We start from the raw sequence: 21118 nt of genomic DNA, 5'->3' as shown, positions 1-21118 counted from the left end.
GTAAGAAGTAGAAAGTACAGGTATTTGGGTTCAACATGTAAGAAGTAGAAAGTACAGGTATTTGGGTTCAACATGTAAGAAGTAGAAAGTACAGGTATTTGTGTTCAACATGTAAGAAGTAGAAAGTACAGGTATTTGTGTTCAACATGTAAGAAGTAGAAAGTACAGGTATTTCTGTTCAAAATGTGAGAAGTAGAAAGTACAGGTATTTGAGTTCAACATGTAAGAAGTAGAAAGTACAGGTATTTGGGTTCAAAATGTAAGAAGTAGAAAGTACAGGTATTTGATTCAACATGTAAGAAGTAGAAAGTACAGGTATTTGGGTTCAACATGTAAGAAGTAGAAAGTACAGGTATTTCTGTTCAAAATGTGAGAAGTAGAAAGTACAGGTATTTGAGTTCAACATGTAAGAAGTAGAAAGTACAGGTATTTGGGTTCAACATGTAAGAAGTAGAAAGTACAGGTATTTGGGTTCAACATGTAAGAAGTCAAAGTAAAAAGTTGTCAGAAAAATAAGTAGTGGAGTAAAGTACTGATACCAGAGCCATGTACAGTAACAAAGTATTTGTACTCCACTAATTTCCACCTCTGTTCATCACATATTTAATGTGCGGGTGTCCTCTCACACTGATTCATATGTTAATGTGTTCCTGAGACGACTCCCGGAGCGTCAGATTGTCCCACCTTCTCCTCAGTCTCTTCATCTTGCACTCAAACTCACTGTGAAAACTGAGCTTCATCCCGCCTCCCACCCACTCCATTCTGTTGACTTCACTTTTGTTTTCTTTTTCCTGCACTGGGAATGGCATTTCTGGGATAAACAATGCATTGAAATGCCACCAGATTCCATGGAGTCCTAGAGAGCTGCTGTGTTGACATTAGACATTAAGCAGCATTTCATATCATATTAAAGTGTGACAACAACAGCGTACAACTGCAGCTTTCAGAAATGCCATTCTCACAGAGCGAGCTATGAAGCATATCGTATTGATATTATATACTCCAGATCACAGCCTGAAGGGAAACAGATGCTGCTGGAGAGTCAGCTGTATGACTTTAAATCATGTGGAAAATAGAGCACATTACACTGTACATTTTGAGCATTTCTCTGGTCTTCATCATTACAATTAGAATCAGGAATCCTTTATTTCAATCAGGAGAGACGTGATGTATGGAATACATATTTATTATCGGTCACATTATATACATGAAACATAATGATGACAGTTTATAACGAGTGAATGAAATGTGTTTTGGCGATGAGGCCCAGGTTTTGTAGGATATCAATCGGGAAGGGAAGAACCGTTTCCGATGAACCCCCCTGGGTCTAGACACTGGTGGTGGTGATAAGTGGTTAGGTCCGGTTGGAATGGAGAAGGTTAAGCTTGGCCCTGAGTTGAAAGCAGGAGGCGAAGGGGTGGAGGAGGGTTGCACGTTGACACCTGGAAGACAGCTGATAGGAAAGGGGAGAGCATATATAGAGGGATTAGCAGGTGCGATGATTAGGCTTGTAAATGGAGGGGAGTGATAGGTTAGCTGAGGAGTGGCGCTCCCTGTCATTAGTGCAGGGAGCGAGTATTGCCATGACGTGCAATACGGAGTGATAGGTCTTCCTGTCTGAACTTGCGCTAAGCTTCATTAGTCCATCAGCGGGGAAATTAACAATAGCCGCGTTCACACCGGAGTACTTTTACCCGTACTTTTCCCGTGTGGTTCCTTTAGTGCCTGGAATTTTGCGTTCACACCAAAAAGTGTACTTAATTCCGAGAACTTTTACCCCCATTTTCAGTGCCTGCTAGAGAGGTGGTACCAGGGCCAACCCTGGCCAACATGAGGCCCCACGCAAAGTTATATAATGAGGCCCTGTGTAGCGAGTGTCGTCGTCGTCATCAACGGGGGGGGGGGGGGGGCGGGGCTAGTGGAGCCTCGCAGCGGCGGAACCATTCCGCGCCACACTAATTGCGCCGCATAAGCGCATAGGTGCGCGGCATTTTCGGCTCCGTTGAGGCACCCTCCACAAGATGAGGCCCCCTCCGCAAGGTGAGGCCACACGGAGTCTGCATGATCAGCCTGTAGGGAGAGACGGCCCTGGATGGTACTATCTTGGGGAGAAAAAAGTACCAATTTCGATTGGCTGGGCGAATTGCAAACCACGCCCCGTAAAACTCTGAAAAGTTTTGTGAAGCCGCCATTGTATTTGCTGGCATTAGCATTATTAGCATTAGCATTAGCCCCGCGCACCAACGGAGAGAGAATAACTTATGGCAACACAAAATAAAACATGGGAGCGGTGGAGATGAGGAGGTGTCGGCGTTCTGGCGATTTACTCGGAAGGCTTCAGTCGGAAGCCAGTCCCCAACTCCGGGGACTTCGGGTGGAAGTCAGTGGCGAACCGTCAGGGCCTTCAAGGTATTCAGAGAATACCCTGGAACACTCAGATAAAACAAAAAATCGATTTAATTATATAAATAAAATGTATATAAAATGAATAAATGAGAATGGTATCTCTGTTGTTGATCTGTAATATCACAGTGTTACGTTGATTTGTTTGTCCTTCTCGGACCATGCACTACGCATTTCAGTGGGTTTGTGTTAGAAAAGAAAGCAACCAATCAGATCTTGTTCTGGGTCTCTGGGTAGAATATCCTTCAATCAAGGTATTCTACATCCTTGATCGAATGCCCTGGCCGTTACACTGAATGAGAGCGTACGTTTGGACTGACAGTTTGATCAACCAATCATATATTGATTTGTAGCCAATGGGCGTATTCTTTCAGTTTCCCTCGGTTCCAGGGTACTCTAAAACAAGGGTTCCCAAACTTTGCCATGCCAAGGACCCCCATATAGCATTATCGTCTGCAATTGTTTTGCAACAGCGGCGGCGGGGGGTGTGTGTGTCTACAGAAGGTCCAGTTGTGATAGACACGGTTTACCACTGGTGGCAGTATACACCGTGAAGTTGTTTGCGGCCTGCCAGTAAACCCAAAGCAGAAGAAGAAGAAGTGATATCAGCGGCTTCATTTGCGTAATCTTCCCTCAGGGAACTTATTCCGGTGTGAACGCGATCTACTCTTTAGTTCCATGGGGGTAACTAAGTGCTGGGAACTAAGTACGGCAAAGTACTTGGTGTGAAAGCAGCATTGTAACAGCAAAGGGAAAGTGCAGGAAAAAGGCAAAATTAGAGTTTTAACAAAATAAATAAAGAGCCGAGCACAGATTAATAAAGAAAAACAAATAAGCACACATCCATGGGAAAAAAGCAGCATTAAGATAACATATACAAGTGATGAGGATGGACGTTTTTTTCACAGATACTATGTGCCCGTGATAAATAAACACACACACACACATATTATTGTAGTTGAGTTTTGACAGCATCCATCAAACTCGATTTGTTGCCTTAATGGTCTGTTTTCTAATATTTCTGTGTTTCTGAACCACGTCTGTGTCTGCATATAATGTTCGTATTTAGTCTCCTGATTTTAAATGGGAATTAAATCATTTGAGTGTTCCCAAAGAACCGGTGTTCTGCAGTTTGTGTGGGCCTACTGTACTGTTGCACAGTTTACTGTAGAAACTACGTCCAGGACAAGGTATTTGGAAGTTTTGGAAGATTCATAGCTAACCACACTGAAGATTATGGAGGTATTGATCAGTCTTCTCATATCTCTAACATCACCAGAAGTCATATTTTAAGGGGTCATTTCTCAAAATGTTCCCTGTGTGGTTTATTCACCATTACAATAGCCCCACCTAAAATAATTTCTACCAGCCGCCACTGTCCTAACCTTAACCATAACCAACACATGCCTAACCCTTAACATTACCCTTAACCTTACCCTTACCCTAACCCTAACCAAGTCTTCACCCTAAAATGAATGATTCCCCTCATGGGGACCTCCATGTTGTCCCCATAAGGGAGGCGAGTCCCCACACGTGACTGTGTAAACAGATTTAGGTCCCCACAAGTATAGTAATGCTAGGCCACACACACAAACACACACACACACACACACACACACACACACACACACACACACACACACACACACACACACACGCACACACACACACACACACACACACACACACACACACTTTGTATTCTATTATTGTATTGTATGAGAGAGGTTCCAGGTTGAATTGAGGTGGATATTTGTAATGTTCAGAGGTTGTTTTGTTTAATATTCATGAGAATATTTGTCATTCTGATATGAATGATAATAAACAAACATTTGCATAAAGCATATTTGTCCACTCATATGTTGATAAGAGTATTACAAACTTGAAAAATATCCCTCTAAGCCTTAAGGAACATTTAGAACAGATAGAAAATGTGTGAATTAATTATTGTAATCAACTGACAGCCCAATATATTTATATAAATATATTCAATTTCAGAATCAAACAGAGCACTCTCATAATAACGTAACACTATCAGAGACTGGATATATCCCCCCCCCCCCTCTGGTCGCTACAATGAGGGAAATCAATTACGGGCCAAAAGTTGTATTTACAAGTATTACAAGTAAGCAGAGGACACCAAAGCAACTGAGACCTGTCTGTCCGCTGCATCTACGCACACACTGTACCACACACACCTACACCACACACACGCGCACTGTACCACACACACCTACAGCTCCTAAAGCATATAATCAGGCTACAGCCGTTGTGTAGCCTGATTATGGGTCACCAGACCCTCCTTCCACCAACACACTTACCTCCTTTTCCCCTCTCTCTCCAAGTGAGGTTCTTACCCTCATTACCTCTGCCCGCCCTACCACCTGTCCTCTGGACCCTATCCCTTCAAACCTCCTTCAGACTATCGCTCCTGATATTCTACCGTTTCTCACCCATTTCATCAACACTTCTCTAACTTCTGGTCACTTTCCAAACAGTCTCAAGGAGGCAAGAGTAAACCCTCTCCTAAAGAAACCCACTCTCAACCCGTCTGATGTTATAAACTACAGGCCTGTCTCTCTCCTCCCGTTCCTGTCTAAATCACTTGAACGCGCTGTCTTTACACAACTCTCCTGTTATCTCAATCAGAACAACCTTCTGGATCCGCACCAGTCTGGTTTCAAGGCAGGTCACTCCACAGAAACTGCTCTCATTGCTGTCACGGAGGAACTGCACACTGCCAAAACTGCATCCCTCTCCTCTGTCATCATCCTATTGGACCTGTCTGCTGCATTCGACACGGTGAATCATCAGATCCTCCTTCGCACTCTCCAAAAACTTGGAGTTTCAGGCTCTGCACTTTCCCTCCTCACCTCATACCTGAAAGACCGCACCTACAGGGTGACTTGGAGAGGGTCTGAGTCCGACCCTTGTCAATTAACTACGGGGGTCCCTCAGGGCTCTGTTCTTGGTCCCCTCCTCTTCTCCCTGTACACAAACTCGCTCGGATCAGTCATTAGCCCGCATGGTTTTTCTTACCACTGCTACGCTGATGACACCCAATTAATTCTGTCCTTTCCCCGCTCAGAGACCCAGGTCGTCGCACGCATCTCTGCTTGTCTAGCTGACATCTCTCAGTGGATGTCTGCTCACCACCTCAAGCTCAACCTTGACAAGACTGAGCTGCTCTTCCTCCCGGGAAAAGATTGTCCCACTCTTGACCTAACAATCAACATCGGCACCTCAGTTGTTTCCCCGACTCAGACTGCAAGGAATCTGGGTGTGACCCTAGATAACAACCTGTCCTTCACTGCAAACATCGCTGCTACAACCCGTTGCTGCAGATACACGCTTTACAACATCAGGAAGATACGTCCCCAGCTGACTCAGAAAGCGACTCAGGTTCTGGTCCAGGCTCTCGTCACCTCACGCCTAGACTACTGCAACTCCCTCCTGGCTGGTCTACCTGCATGTGCCATCCGACCTCTGCAGCTCACCCAGAATGCAGCGGCTCGTCTGGTCTTCAACCTTCCTAAATTCTCCCACACCACTCCGCTCCTCCGCTCCCTTCACTGGCTTCCCGTAACTGCTAGAATCCACTTCAAGACACTGGTACTTGCTTACCATGCTGCGAATGGATCTGGCCCTTCCTACATCCAGGACATGGTTAAACCGTACACCCCAGCGCGTGCACTACGCTCTGCATCAGCCAAACGACTCGTTGCGCCCTCGCTGCGAGGGGGACCCAAGTTCCCATCGGCGAAAACACGTGGGTTTGCTGTCCTGGCTCCAAGATGGTGGAATGAGCTCCCCATTGACATCAGGACGGCAGATAGCTTGCACATCTTCCGGCGCAAACTGAAAACTCATCTCTTTCGACTCCACTTCGAGCGTTAGAACTATTAACGAAGCACTTTTATACTAATAAAGGACTGGCTTACCTAAAGCCAGTTTAGTAGCACTTGAAATGTTTGGCTCTATGAAACCTGATGTACTTATATGATTCTGTTTTCTTCAAGGTTGTGTCTTCCTGGTCGAATGTACTTATTGTAAGTCGCTTTGGATAAAAGCGTCAGCTAAATGCAATGTAATGTAATGTAATGTGTATTTTATTATGTGAAGCACTAAATGGTCTTAGAAAAATATCGACTCTTTGTTTGTAGATATCTACTAAACTAAAGCAAATAAAGAGAGTAGGCCTGTTATACTGAGTGATATATATTATACACACTGCTCTGCTTTCTGCACGGACCTCACAGCTGTTCTCACTGTAAACATCGTTTCTATGAATGAGTATTAGGGGTGTAACGGTATCCGTATTCGTCCCGTACTGTCACGGTTCGGACGTCACGGTTCGGCACACGCAGTCACACGACCAATACGCCTTTTTTTTACGAGTGGGAAAAAAGTCTGTCATTCAGGGCAGTATCCACTACACTATATATAATCCAGGGGGCGGTATTGCGCCTAAAAGCTGTTTGCCAGCCGCCCGTAAACAACAAATGAAGAACAAGAAGAAACACAACAACAAAACGAACAAAATACAAGAAGAAGAAAAGTTAGTATGGCGATTTCAGATAACACAGGAGCTAGAACCCACCTGCTTCTTTTAAATCAGCTGTGTGGGAACATTTCGGGTTCCCTGTGGACTACAACAACGATGGAGTGCGAGTGGTGGATAGGATGAGGACGGTGTGTCGGCGTTGTTCTACAGTGGTGCGGTATGCTAATGGTAACACACGCCAAACATGCTAAATCATATCAGAAGGCATCACCCAGATTTGCCAATCACCGGAGCCCGGCAAAAGACAACAGCAGTTCAACAGCTGATCCCCGCTGTTTTTAAGAAGCCAATAGACTTGAGAGCCGAGAGACCAACATCAATAACGGAAGCTTTTGGCATATGTTTTTCAACGACTTTGCGCTCTTGAAACAATTTATTATTATTTATGATGTCACATTTTCAAGACATTCTTTTTAGTTTTACAGCTTGATGAAACCTTTTTGTTTGACATCAGACATTATAGATAATATGGCCATCTGAGTGTGTGTGGTGCTGTTTGTGGTTTGTTTTTAACTGTTTAATACAGTTAATTATTCAAAATGTCAGAGTTCCTTATTTTTAAACTGAAACTTGCACTACTGTTCAAACATAAATAACAACAAACCTGGAATTATGCATTTGGGACTTTTTTTTGCTTTTTCTTGTTGTACCGAACCCGTACCGAACCGTGACCTCCAAACCGAGGTATGAACCGAACTGTGACTTCTGTGAACCGTTACACCCCTAATGAGTATATATTAAAGGGCCCATGTCATGCTTTTCCGGTTATTCCCCTATTAAATTGAAATACAAAAGCATTAGGTTTAACTTCATACTATTGCTTTCAACTAACCTAATACAGAAACTGTGACATTTGTTGACACAATATATTTACTTAAAGTCAACATTTCAGTTTTTTCAGTGCAGTATTTTAATATTTTTGTTAGAAAGTAAAGTAGAGAGAAATTTAAAAAAAGTCAGGGGATCAACAGTCAGACCTTTGGAAATCAATCCCATATTTTTCGTAAGCTTTTTCTTTAAAATGAATTATCTAAAAAGACAAACTGACCAATGCCACTACAATCAAAAATGTGCACAATCAACTTTAATTACATTTATTTGGTCGACAGGTTGTACAAATTATATTGGGTCAGTTTAAAGCCAAAATGTTACGTTTGTATACTTGTTTAATAGGAACATAACAATTGTGAATTGAGCCAACGAAAATGTTTTTACTTCTGATCAACAAGAGATATTAACCTGAAATAAGTAAGATATGTTACATGGACTTAAAGGTCCCATGTCATGCTTTTACGGTTATTACCCGTCCCCTTGTTGTTATGAAGGTTTTTCTGCATGTAAACGGTCTGCAGAGTCACACACCCTCAAAGTACACCCTGTAGCGAGTAAAACTCTAACACAGAAAAGACCTGTCTGTGCTGCCCCAGAACGCCTCGTTGGAGATTTCTCTTTTTCCATTGTTTGCTTCCTGGGTTCTGTGACGTGTGAAAACCCAAATCAACAACAAATGGACCAATCCGCGGAGCACCTCACACACCAGGACCCCTTGGCTAACTAACAGGGAGTCCCCATTGACTTGTGTGGCGGCACGTGGGGGGTGTTTGTTGGAAATCCTATTCAACTAAAAGCCAGACAACGCCACCTTGGGAATTGCACCCAAGGAAATAATTATTCCAAGTACCAACAAGGCACTCAGGTTCGTGATACTGAGGGGCAGGAGACGTGGTTCCAGTTTATCAAATGTTTTATTTCTGGCTTACCAGTGGATGGAGGGGACGAGGGGTGAGAGGGATCCCAACAAAGTAAATTAAGGCACCCGTGATCACTACACACTCACACGAAGGAACACAAATCAGGGGGGAGCACAGCACGACACACAAAGGGGGAAGCCACCACCGGGGACACCAGCACCACACCTTTGGCTCTCAGCAACTAAGAGGGGCAAACAAGACACAATTACTGGGATAAACAGTAAACACAAATTAACACACAGACCAACACATAAGATAAGTATAAGACAATAAAAAGTCAAGAATACTACAAAATACTGATTTCAAGTAACTGATTTTAACTGAAATAAACAAAACAAATTTAAAGCAACAGGGTCGAAAACTAAACCAAAGAAACGAAAATCAACCTAACAGTCGACTTAATCTTGAATTAAATAAACAAAACAAACTTAACTCAATGAAATAACTAATCATGAACAGAGATTAATCGAACAGTCCGCGATAACAATGTTTAAAATATGGCCCTGTAATGAAGAGCAAAGGCACAGTGATACCAAGAGGCTGGTACAGACAATGTAGGCCAAGAGCAACACCCGCCAGACAGTAGTGTAGCGGTGAAGCACAGTAGGGCAGGCAAGCCGGCTGTGCAGACAGACACAGGGGGTAGACCAGCCGTCCAGGCAACAGTCAGGCAGGCAAGACACTCGTAAACTTAGAGCAGTCGTGGATGCAAGACAGACGTGGAGGCAAGACAGACGTGGAGGCAAAACAGACGTGGAGGCAAAACAGCAGTCCTTTATCACGCTTCCAGCGCAGAGCCTAGCAGACATTAAGTTTAAGGTGATGTTACGATAACAATACCAGGTTAAGAACATTCAGGAAGAATGATACTAGCAGAAGGTCTACATACCGATCAGGCCAAGTTCAGACAAACACACAGCAGGAGAGCTTCATTTTCAGCGGCAGCAGACATGGGCTGCAGCCAGGATCCCTGCAAGGGTCTACAACCAGCGATACATTTAGTATTTAGGCTAATTGTCATGCTAGGTGTACAACAAACGGCAGCCACTGCAAACTCACCGGTGCCAGCGGAGAAAGCACGTCAGCGGAACCCGGAAGTGGCCTTCGTGCAAAAGAGCAAGAGGGAGCAAGAGCGACACTGACCCCTCTTTATAAAGGTTGCCCCGTGTGGTGATAGGGCGGCTACAATCGCATAGAGCTCCCTGAACGCTGGTAATAGACGAGTTGGGATGGCGGAGAAATGCTCTCCGCAGACCCATTCTCACAGCGCTATAAACCTTTTTCTTTCTCAATATCAAGCCACACTTATTGTTTTTACTTCGGCTGTGAGTGTTTGTGTGCTCAGGATGAGTTTCACTTGTTCTCGCTGTATCGCCGACCCGGAAACCCGTGCCCCGCAACGTCCCGACCAATCAGAGCACACTGGGCTCACTGGGAGGGGGGGGGGGGGGCAGGAGCTCCAACAAGCCGTTTAGGACAGAGAGTAAATACACATACTATACAGAGATGCTGTGAGAAACCAATGTGATTTTGGAGAATTGCACAATTTAAATCTATTCTAGACCTCAACAATGGAAATATGATCAGTAGAAATGGCCATGACATGGGACCTTTAATGATGCATTCAGGTGCTTATTTTCAAAATGTAAAGCCAGTGTATCACCAGGAAGTTGAAAATGTAAATAGTAGTAATACAAAAATGCAGTGCAAAAATATACATCTTTCAATGTGGTTTCTACCAGTTTTTCCTCCAGATCCAGGCAAAGGAAAGCTGTATTAGAGTATTTGTTATCTACATTTTAAGGACCATTTTAAATTGGACTCATTAGGGTGGGCTTAGTCCAAAATATGTGCACTTTAGAGGATGAAGCCCCTGAATCAGAACACAGCTATTATCACTTAATACCTACCGAGAAGAACGATTGAGAAGAAAAGGATTAGCAGCATTTTACTGTCAGCTTAAGTGGTTGGATTTTAGAATGTGGATGCTTAGTAAGAACAACAAATAACAGGCCTTGATCTTCCTGTAGCCTAATTTAGCGTTATCATATCAATCCTGTTTTGTAGCCAAATGTTTGTATCTTACCTTTTCACTGGCGTAATTACAGGTGGGAACAAGGCTATATTTTCTCCTTTCCTGTACTCATGGCAACATAAACTAAATCTCCTCCGGTGAAGCGCTCATATAAACACTTTAATCCTCCTAAGACCTTAGCGTGGGCGCTGTGAATACCTGCATTACTTCTGTGCATGTTAATGTACCCACATAACGCTTTAATTATTCTATGATCTCATCCAGAGTCATTCAGGTATTACAAAGAAAGGCCTATTCAATACATAAATGCCAGAATAGCTCAGCTGTGCAATTGACATTTTGTTAAACGGCTACCCTGGACAGTGATTGTTCAGTAGCTTAAAAATCATAATGTGGCACAGCAGGCCTGTGCTTTTTTGGATTGCTCAACATGAGGGTGTATGGGCAAAGGATTGTGTGTAACCCCTAGTTTCCACTGGGTCCGTCTGCGGACCCAAGGATTGCGGCCACTCTAGTCAATGGGTGCTATTCCACCAGACGCGCCGTGTTACGGCTCAGAAGCGTCCCAGAAGCATCTCGCCGCTGGGCTCCGTTCGAAATAGGATTGAAGTCTATTTTTCGACGCGACACAGCCGTAAGGTAATGTCGGGCAGGAAGTGGAACGGTAACAGCATCCGGCCCATCCCCCAAAACCGGTTCCTTCTCCTCCCCCCATCCCTCCTCTGTAGTCTTTCCAGTAGGAGAATAAAGGCCGGCGTTCTCCTTCGGTTTACAGGCACTGTGTGTATATTATATAGAATAATTATGATGATGAATGCATTTTTTTTACCACTAAAATACAGCAACCCATCTTTGATTCATGTTGTTTTTAACTGGACTATTACAATTATTATTAATTATGTCTGTAGTCTACAACACAACAAAATAGGAAATAACAACAATAAACACGATTTAAACAGACACACAAATAAACCATTTAACTACGTATCCTACTTACTTTCTTGTAGAAGTACAAATGTCCAGGAAATATGCCCAAATCAACAAGAACTGCGAGCCGGCATGCACGACGCTCCGCTTCCGAAACGCGCCCGGTAGAATATGACGCCGGAGGAGGCCGGACCAAAACCGCGGCGCAGCCGTAACGCGCCGCAGACGGACCCAGTGGAAACTAGGGGTACGGAAATGATTGTTCCTGTGTTTAACTGCTTTAATGTAAGCTGAAATAGTTTGCATGTCAAGCTAAATATCATTAGGCCAAGTAGCATCATTAACCAACTTTCTTTGAAATTGAACACACTGAGAATATGAAGATGTATGTACAAGCTATTGCATAATGGCAGAATAAAATATATTTGTTTAAACCCTTACATGTTTCATACTCTGAATAACTGATGCCATACTGAAATATAAGAACAGTATATTGCTCTACATGTATCCTAAATGCTCCATGAGTATGCACTGCCCACTAATTTACTAAATAAACACCATTAAGTATGCCATTTCCAGCCCACTGTTCACACTGAAGTACACTCAGGAAACACAGTCATATCACATGACTAATGGCTGGTCTCCATTACCTTGAAAAAGCAGCGTCACATTTTAAAACTTGATTCAACTGACCACATATTGGTCATATTGGCAATGGTTACTTTGTTCTGTAAACTCGTTCCACATCACAGCATCTATTGTGTACACAAACGACACATATTATGTATTTGGACATGTATTTTAATTTGTAATTCTGAACAAAACCAGTGTTTTCATCTACGCTCATGGATCTAAAGTAGCTTGCTAGTGAATCTGATTTAATCTGTGATATTTGTGAGATCAAGTACCCATTGGCGTGTGGCACAGTGGCTTGGTGCGTTGGTGTTGGGATCCCACTGCAGTCAGCATGTCGTTGTGTCGGCAAGACACTTCACCCAGTATTGCGTATGTAAGTCGCTTTGGATAAAAGCGTCTAACAAGTAATCTGTATAAAAAATCACTCTGAATTACAAGATGCCATCGTTATCACTGTAAACTGCAAATGTGGCGTCAATGTGTTGGCATGTGTAACGGCAGCAACTAAGAAGCTCTATGTTGCACTTACTTCCCACTACTTTCTATTTTTACATTTCTGTGAATCTTTTCAGTAATTTAAATGAAGTATCTTTCTGTTTTTATGTACTGTTGCTTTTGTGTCTTTTATATGTAGTGTAAAGCCCTTTTAGTTGCCTATATATATATAAACATTGCTGCATAAAGTCTTACTAAATTCCACATGCTAGCCCTAGATACATGCATTTGACACTGAATCTAATAAAGCTCAACGAAGCCAACGACCATTTTCAAAATGGTGCACATTAAAGTCATGAAAACCCTAGTTTGCAGGGTTTCCCACACATAGACTATACTTGGGCGGGCCGCCCAGGTATATTAACGGCCGCCCAAGTATATTTTGCGACCCATTTTTTTTATTATTTTTTTTTTATATAAGTTTTTTTTTTTTTTTTTTTTTTATTCGTCCGTGACCACGACGCCATCTGCGATTGATTAACTTGTGGACAATGATCCCTCGCTCCCTTGCTCTGATCTCGCCTCGTTAAGTGGCCTGCCTCACACAGGGTGACTGGCTGTCTACATGATGTGGCCTGCCAACATGGCCACTGTCATAGAGATCATAAATCAAAGCCCTTGATTGGTCTCTGTGTGTCATTTAAGCTCGGGATAACCTCAGCTCAGGTGAGGTAAAGGACTCTCTGAGTGTTTAGATAGTTAACTTAGTTTAAGTTCTCAGTGGGTCTCAAACAGTGTGGTCACCATTTATGTAAACACATATTTCCATTTGAGAGGGTAGTGATTGATCTAATGGATAGTGAGGTGGGCTGAAGATCGGAAGGCTGTGAGTTCAAATCCCACCAGGAACACCACCACTAGTGTGCCCTTGAGTGCCATCTTTACGCAAAATGATTATACAGAATGAAAACTTTTTTTTTTTGTTTGCGCACCCCCCCCGGAGGCTCAGAGCCTGAGCCCAAACATTGATGACCTTGCACCCAAGATGAGATGCCAAGTATCTGAACTAGCATCACAGAGCAGCAACCTGAGTTTAATGGATGTTTCCTTCTGCACTTTCTCTCACGACAACAGGACATGATTGGTTTTCTTTTTGAGGGGAATAGTTTTGTTGAAGCTGTTGTTGGCCTGTGGGAAAATGTACTCATAAGAAATGACTCTGCAGATAGAGCCATAAGAAATGAATGTAACTGATTATTTAATGTTGTTTTTATAGGCAATCATTTAAGCTTTGTTAGTTCCAGGTTTAATATGTGCAATAAGTTCATTTCAATAAGTTCTGCAATAAACATTGAACCAGTCCGGCCCTCGACTAGCACCCATTTTTAAATGTTGGCCCGCTGTGTATTTTAGTTTGACACCCCTGCTTTAAGGTTATCTTTTATAGTTTTACATACTAACACATTAGCAACTATTATGGCTATTTAGCACACACATAGCAGCATTAGTATTCATTTATATCCACATCTGTCCTTTTTGAACGTTATTCCAATATTAAGTGAATAATACATAATGTAAACATACTGTCTGCAAACTCATAACACTCTCCACATGACACTTTAGTTTGAAAGCTGGCCTGTTAGTACAATTTAGCTCAAATAAAGCCTACAGAATTTCCCATGTCTCCACTTGTAGTTTTGCACTCGCAGACACGTACCTCTGACAAAGCCAAATACCCTGTTTTGCAATTTGCGTCTAGATACTTGCATTTGACACTGAATCTCATAAAGCTCAAAGACCATTTTCTAAATTGTTCATATTAGAGTCATGATAACCCTAATGTGCATTGCCTATATCGAGTGGTTCTCTTTTTAGCACTACTCTTGTTGATGCCATCTATTTTCTTTAATAATGATACACATTCATCTTATGTCTGATAAATACATGTATAACGTCATCCCCACTGGCTTTTTCAGTCTCAAAACGGGATGTGAATAAGAACATATCCAACAACAGAACTGTATGTAATCACCACAAATTCTCGAGGCCAAATATCCCCAGAAATCCGTGCATTTTATACGTATTGACCTTGAAGTTATTCCCGTTCCCCTCCCCTCTGTATCTTGGTTGCCCTGAGCGACTAGCGAGCGTACAGTAAACGGTCGGGGGTTGATCTAGTTTCATCGGAGGTCACATCGTCTCCATTCCAGGTTTCTGTATCTCTGAGAAACTGTTGGATTGTGCAAAGAGCTGCCGTTTGATTAGTGCCGGCTGCTTCTCCTCCTCCTCAGCATCTCCTGCAGGGCAGAAAACAAACCGTCAACATAAAAAAGAATCATCGGCAGACTCATAGGGCGGGAAAAAGAGAGAGTGAATCTTTCTCCACTGTAACCCCGAAGCGACAACCCCCGATCGAAGCTGTGACCTTAATACACACTTCATAATGCTGAGAAACTCAACGGGTGGATTTTAAGCTGCAGGACTATTTCTGAAAGCCAGGATAAGGTGCCAGTCATACTTAGAGCTTTGGAAATCAGCTGAATGGTGAATTTGTAGAGGATAATAAGCTGTCATCAGCGGGTGCTTTTCTGTATTTTCTTGTTTTTTGAGAGTTGGGACAGGAATAGATCGTAATTCTGTGTAAAACGTTCTGTTTTACAAGCTTTACTGGTTTAAAACCTGCAGGGAACAGTGTGGGACTCAACTCTCTACAACTCATTATCCCACAGCTTTCATTAGCAGTGTTCACATGAAGGATGTAAGCATCTGTAATTGTATTGTAGCAGTCGAGCTAATCATTGGGCGAGGTGTTCGCAGAATGGGGGTTGAAACCAGAAGCAGTCAACCAATCAAATCAGTCAATATTGGAGTGATTTGATTGGTTATTTATTCACCAGCTGGACCATTCATGACTCCAAATGAAGGATTGTGTTGCCCCATAACTTCTAGATTTGTAAATAAGCATCAAATACTTGTTAAAATCAACGTTTTTGTATCTGGAATGTGTGATTCAAACCCCCATTGTAAATGTGATGATCTGTATAAGGTCATTAAGTCATTATTTTATAAGTAAAATCCCTGCTCCCTTGGGAAGGACATAACTGTGTCTTTCTTTTTAACAGAAACATCATGGTTTTGGTTGAATATTGAAATACTGATAACTGGACCTACTGTTTTTAAAAGGCCTTAACGTAACAGTGTTGATTGTGCATTGCAAACGTCGCTCTGCTTTTCAATAATTTGCTTTTTTAATTCTTAATCTTGTTCCCTTTTGTTTCTATATTTATGTCATGTTGTAATCTTGCTTCCTATACTTCTAATTAGTTCATCCTGTCTTTATTGCTTACACAGAACATACAAAACATGACTCAGTGTTTTTCATCCTCTGTCCTGATTCCTCAACATTAAATGTCTCCCTCCATCAGTGTTGTCATTTACATTCCCCATCATGCAGTAACATTAGCTGGAGATTAATTAGTCTTTGTTCCTTAAAGTCCCTTAAAGTGCAAATAGCTGTACGGAAAATGCACCCATTTCCAGTCTGTTGTGTAGTACAGGTCCGTGCCACTCTGAGCTCCATATCTGTGCTTATCTATTAAGTAAATGAGATGCCAATGGTAAATAGTTTTACTTACGAATGACAAATGACCTCAGTGTGCGGGTCCTTCACAAAGCGCTGCGTAACACGATGATAAAGGAGGCGGCTCTTGAACACTATCCAGCTTCTAAATGGCCAGCCTGGTCGAGTGCATCATTCTCGTGTCAGGGAACAAACAAATAAGACGAAGTGCTCTCTCAAAGTCACTGGAAAGGACAACCACACTGGCTCCCAACAAACAATGATAGATGAGCAGTACATGATGGTGTGGGCAGAGAACGAGGGGGGGGGCGTTCAATTAGTACAAGGAGAAATGGCAGTTTAACGGTACGAAGAGAGGAGCTGGCAGGCATTAAGAAACGCCAAATTGAAAACGCATACATCTCAAAAGGCCTGACAACCTCATTCCCTTCTCTATATTGGTCACAAATTTATGATTTTCCATAATTGTTCATGTTTTGACACCTCATATTTCAATCCTGAGCGAAAAGTATGCTTGGGAGGATTTTTAAAAAAGAGTTTAAGGGTGCTACCATGTGAAAAACTTAGTCTAAATGCTAAAAGGGTGATTTGAGCCGCACTCTCCTCTCCCCTCACCTCTCAACTTTGCTCCAGGATTTGTGGCACACCGGAGGCGCCAAGCTATTGTGAAGAGTTACACCTTCAAAAGCACTCTGAGCCCGCCTCATGAATATTTATACGCTGATTAGGTGCTCTGATTTATCAGGCTGCGACAGAAAGGAATGATGGGTCTTAAGGACTTGAGGCTTGCTCGGAGACAAAGGTATGGCTCTCTTAATGCAGATCCTACACTCCACATAAAAGACTCTCCATTAGAGAATAGTGCTGGCGGAGGAGGAGGAGGAGGAAGAGGAAGAGGAAGAGGAGGAGGAGGAGGAGGAAGAGGAAGATTCAAGCTTTTTTTTTTTAATCCGTTGGCACCGAGATAACAGTTAAGAGCTGTGTCATCATAAATTCAAAGTGAAATACAATGACGTAAGCACTACAGCGAAATGGATTTACAGCGAACATTATTTTGTGCTTAGGCAGTTCCAAAGCACACGATTGTATGTAATGGAAAGTGATTAGTAAATAAAGTGAATTTGTCTTCACTGTTTGTTTACTTATATGCTGCTGTCTGTCTGCGTGGTCTGTGTTTTGTTAACCTTAATTCATGTATTCATGTTTCTGTGGTCTTCATTTGAACTTTTGTTCTTTCTTGTGAAGCACTTTCTGTGAAAGGTGCTATACTAAATAAACGTATTAATATTATTATTATCATTCAAAATAATCTTAGTGGAGCTTAAAGCACTTTCTGACATTTCGATTTTTTAAATGAAATAGATCTAAAGTTGTTTTTGATCTTTTAAAGAGGGCGATTCTCAAACTCAACTCAGACATCCATCACTGTTATGTTTTTGCAAGTAGTTCAATTTAATAGAGTGGTTTAATTCAGTGATTAACAATTTGTGTCGAGCCGACCCAGAGGTTAGCTTCGCTCCCTCAACAAAGAGCAATGATATTTCTCCTTTGCGTTCTGGTGCAGAAAATAAGCTTTGTGGCAAACACACGTTTATGATACGTACACCTTTTATTCAGCAGTGTACTCTCAACATATTAAAACCGCTTTTTGATTTGTGAATTTTAAATGCAATCATGAGAAGTGAAAAGCTAACGTTCGGCTATAAACAAACTATATCACCACCGCTTTTTGTTGTATTATTTACACATTCTAAATAAATCAAAAAAAAATCTAAATATTTAGTCTCTTCTTAACGACCGCCGTTTTCCATGGCACAAGGAAGCTTTGGACATTTTGCTTTACTTTTTAACTGACATATTTATTGTCTTAGAAACAAAACGTGAATATATGTTCAGACTTTATTTCTCCTAACCACAAACACGTTCAAATAAATCATTGATTTAGAGAAAAGGGTTTTAGGACTCATTCAAGGTTCAAGATTCGGCGCGATTCCATGTAAAGTCAATGCAGAGACGCGTACAGACGCAGGCGCGCCTGAAGCGGTTGATGCGAATGCCGTGGCGCAATTGAGGCGATTGAAGGGGACCGCGACAACCGCTCGAGTTCAATTTGGTCAACTCGAGCGTCAAATTCGCGTGACGCAATCTCGCGGTAGCCAATCAGCGGCGAGGATCTCAGCCTGCCGTCACTGATGTTGAATCAGAAAATCAAAACATCAGCCGTTAGCTGTTAGCACTCAGAGCTCACAGCTCCTCATATCTGTTCAGAAACCAGACAAAAGTTAAACAAGTACAAACGACAGACTGTCTGTATCATGGCGCTGGTTTATTTATGTCTGTAGGCCGTTGTTGTGAGTTTGGACGGAGCAGCTACAGGTTAGTTTAGCTTGATCGATCCGATCTCCATTCAGAAAACATGCATTTTAAAAAGCTTTTCGCCTGCCGTCTGTCTGCAGACTTGTCAAAGCATTAATTCATGGTTTTTACTAACCGGTATCAGTATGTTGTTACTTCGGCATCATTTTGAAACGTGTATTACAATTAAATCACGGTAAAATATATTCATTTAGTTGTAGTTGTAGCCCCCTCTCAAGCGCGTCCTGTTTGAATGATGCAAGTAAACACAGCTGATAGCCGCGGTGAAACTCGAGCGATTAGAGCATAGCGAATATTCGCATCGCGTCCGGTGTGAACGCAGCATTATGGCCTGTGGGATGAAACATTACTGCACCATTCATGTTATTCACAGGCTAATCATATCCTGTCCTGTCTTTGTGTAATCTAACACGACGGGATGGACAGAAGCACGAGGTCCAAACACCAGATAAAGTCAAGCGGCGCTCTCTAAAGAGGACGAATAATCCACAAAGAGAAGTAATCAAAGACCTCTGGCTCACCTCGACGTGCCGCAATCACTCAAACACTTTCCTGCCGTTTTGTTCTTCATTCATGTCCGACTTTCTTCCCCGACTGTTTGAGTGACAGGTGAGATTAAGCACCCTTTGAACTCTGTCTGGTGATTGGAGGAGCAGTCTAAATTGAAGCAGTGTTATTTCATGCCGCCTTGCTGAGTCAACGAGAAAATGGGAGCAGGGGGCGTCTCCTCTCTGAATGAATAAATAGCTTTTTCAGAAGGGAAAGGTGTGGAGCCAGATCTAAAATGAATTATTGAACAATAATGAGAATTGTAAAGGCAAAAGGGGAAAAATTAGATTTAAAATGTTTTGGCGCAGCATCTCGGCTTTCGTTTAATCTCTTAGAGAAACAGAAATATGACCTGGGAAATAATTCAAATGAGACAAACATTGATGAAAAGGTTTTTCTCGGTCCAAGCTTAAACAAATACGAGCCTCGCAGAATAGAGGATGATTTAAGAAGGAAATGCATCCATATTTCATAGTAAAACACCAAGGGCGTTCATAAATCTTAATGTTAGGGGACTTTGAATGACCCTTTGTTAATGCACTGGCCTGTTAAATTGATTTGAATAAAATGTAACTTTCATATGACATTCTCTAATTAGAAATGACTAGAAAAATGTGATATTTCACCTGAATTTCAGTCAAGATCACAAATGATAATGACAGAGTATTTCAGAGAATACAGATGCAGCTCTCACAGGAATAACGTCACACTTCATGCATCTGGAGATTATTAAAATGCTTTTGAATGTCTGTAATTCAAAGGAGGTTCAGTGAGTACACAGTATTTACATATTTGGTTATTAGATTTCAATTAAACAAACACATTTAATCCAGGAATGAAATATATAAAACCCGATCTGAAACTGATTATCATTTTAAAATAGTTTTCACCAAATCAAGTAATACTGCACGCATCAAATATACTTTCTGATACAGCGGGTAGAAATACGTTTGTTTCCCTAGAGGGTTACTGCCTCTATCTAAGTTAACCTTTTAACATTTTAAAGTCCTGACATTACCCACTGATGTTCAACATTCATGAAAAACACTTCTTTTGGATAAAACCTATTGTGTGTTGCTGAGAAATCAAACCACACAATATCCGTGTTTGGCCAATTACCCAAGACATGATGAAACATATGCAAGTAAGCAAAGAACACTTTGGTAATAGTTGTTTTTAACAGCATGTGGTGTGGATTCTTTTTAAAGAAATCCCCTCTGAGTGGAGGATTGTGGGAGACTAGATGCAGTGTGACAGCTTGCTTCACATGCTGTCTGCTCACAGACAAAAATAATCAGTCAGGACCAACAGCGCAACATCTGTATTTGTTTGTTCATTTACATTTCACCATGTGTGTGATGTTTTCAGGAGCCCTGCTGGGCAAACACACACACATACTTGTCTTTACCACTTGTGAGGACTGCGTATAGACTTATATATATTGATGTCAGCTAAAGGGAAAATGTGCCACACTTTCCACATCAAAGTCTGTTTACAGGTCCCGAGGAGTACTACTGAATATGAGGAGAAACAAGTTGTTATAAGTCTATTGTGGCTCCAGAGGGAGCTGTGTGTTATCGGAAACATTTGTATAAATTGTGTCATACAAGCATGTACATTGTGTAAGTTAATTTTGAGTAAAAATGGCAATAAAGCAGCGCATCCTTTAGGCCAGGGCTGACGCATGATTAACAAGTTGCTACCACACAGTGTTGTGCAGTTCAGGTGTTGTTTCACTTCATTTACAGCAATTTATCTGTTATTTATTGCCCGGAAATGTCGTTTTGAGATGTTGTTGTACTTTGGTCGATCCTCTTTTGTCACTGTTCATACCAAAAAAACAATATAGCGACGGCTACAAT

The sequence above is a fragment of the Gymnodraco acuticeps genome, unplaced genomic scaffold (genome assembly GCF_902827175.1).
Source record: "Gymnodraco acuticeps unplaced genomic scaffold, fGymAcu1.1, whole genome shotgun sequence".
Lineage (NCBI taxonomy): Eukaryota > Metazoa > Chordata > Actinopteri > Perciformes > Bathydraconidae > Gymnodraco > Gymnodraco acuticeps.
This window is presented reverse-complemented; position numbering follows the sequence as displayed.